The following is a 2,500-nucleotide window of genomic DNA, read 5'->3' as shown; positions in this document are numbered from 1 at the left end:
AACTTATAGCGTCTCTGTTGGCTGATTGGATAGCATCACTGACTGTCCTGATTTCGTCCCCGTCCACTTGGACGGTGGTTCGATCCCATGGGGGGACGAAATTATTATCATTAAAAAATTCCCCTTCGGTACATATATGAAAATATATCATTTGGAGTAAAGTGAATTTAGATATTAAAGGACATTTGTAGCTTGAATTGATATATAAATGGATCACGGTTCGATGTGATAATTATTCATAACAAAAGGCTACGTGCTGTCAAACGCTCGAATTGGCCAACATGGTAGACGGGGTTTCATATCGATTCTAATTACGAAAGCACCCAGGTCGAGGGTGATTTGTAAGGTCAGAATCGATATGAACTTATAGCGTCTCTGTTGGCTGATTGGATAGCGTCACTGAACTGTCCTGATTTCGTCCCCTGGGCCACTTGGACGGTGGTTCTGTCCCATGGGGGGACGAAATTATTATCAATTAAAATTCCCCTCCGGTACATATATGAAATATATCATTTGGGAGGTAAAGTGAATTTAGATATTAAAGGACATTTGTAGCTTGAATTGATATATAAATGGATCACGGTTTCGATGTGATAATTATTCATAACAAAAGGCTACGTGCTGTCAAACGCTCGAATTGGCCAACATGGTAGACGGGGTTTCATATCGATTCTAATTACGAAAGCACTCAGGTCGAGGGTGATTTGTAAGATCAGAATCGATATGAACTTATAGCGTCTCTGTTGGCTGATTGGATAGCATCACTGACTGTCCTGATTTCGTCCCCGTCCACTTGGACGGTGGTTCGATCCCATGGGGGGACGAAATTATTATCAATTAAAAAATTCCCCTTCGGTACATATATAAAATACATCATTGGGAGGTAAGTGAATTTAGATATTAAACGGACATTTGTAGCTTGAATTGATATATAAATGATCACGGTTCCGGGTGTAATTATTCATATATATATATCTATTATAGATATATATATATATATAGATGATATGTATATATATATTATATAGTATATATATATATATATATATATATATATATATATATATATATATATATATGTACAATATATATAATAGATATATATATATATATATATATATATATATATATAGATATATATATATTATAATATACTATATATATATATATATATATATGTCTATATATATATATAATAGATATATATATATATATATATGTATATATATATATACATATATGTTTATATATATATATATATATATATATGTATATATATATATATATATATATATAGGATATAGATTATATCTATATAATATATATATATATATATATATATATATATGATATATATATATATTATATCATATCATATCTATATAGATCTATAATATATACTATATATATATAGATATATATATATATACATATATATAATATATATCATATTATATATATATCTATATATATATATACTGTACAATTATATAGAATATAGAGATATTTATTTTTTTTTTCTATATATATATCACTATATATATATATATATATATATATCTTATACTATATATTTCCCTATATTATTTATCTATATATATCATATTATATATATATATATCTATTATATATCTATATATATATTATGTTATATATATATATCTTATTATCTATATATATCTATATATATATATATATATCTATCTATCTTATATATATATATATATATTCTATATATATATATATATATATCTTATATCTATATTATATTCATATATCATATCTACATATATATATATCTATATATATATATAGCTAAATATATAGATATATATGTGTGTGTGTGTGCGTGTGCATTTAGCTAAAATGTCCTTTAATATCCAATTAACTCTACTTCGGAATTATATATTTTCATATATGTTAACCGAAGGGGATTTATTTAGTTGATAATGAATTCGTCCTCTGGTGTGTTCGAACCATCGCCCAGCGAACAGAGGAGAAATCAGGACTTCAGGGATTTCAATCTGTCTGCTGGGCGCTGGTTCGAACCCAAGACGAAATTATTATCACTTAAAAATTCCCCTTCGGTTAACTTACATAAAAATATATTAAATCCAAGGCAGAGCGAATTTGGATATTAAAGACATTTGTTAGCTTAATGCTCGTATATGTATCACGGTGATGTGATTAAAATTCATATACACGTACACACACACACACACACACACACACACACACACACACACACACATACATATATATATATATATATATATATATATATATATATATATATATATATATATATATATATATATATTTATATATATATATACATATATATTATTTATATAATATTATATATATATATATATATATATATATATATATATATATATATATATATATATATATATATATATATATATATATATATATATATATATATCTAACACATATTAGGATCATACCAAGGCCTTTCAATTGAAAGACGAAACGG

This window comes from Macrobrachium nipponense, chromosome 16 (genome assembly GCF_015104395.2).
Source record: "Macrobrachium nipponense isolate FS-2020 chromosome 16, ASM1510439v2, whole genome shotgun sequence".
NCBI lineage: Eukaryota > Metazoa > Arthropoda > Malacostraca > Decapoda > Palaemonidae > Macrobrachium > Macrobrachium nipponense.
This window is presented reverse-complemented; position numbering follows the sequence as displayed.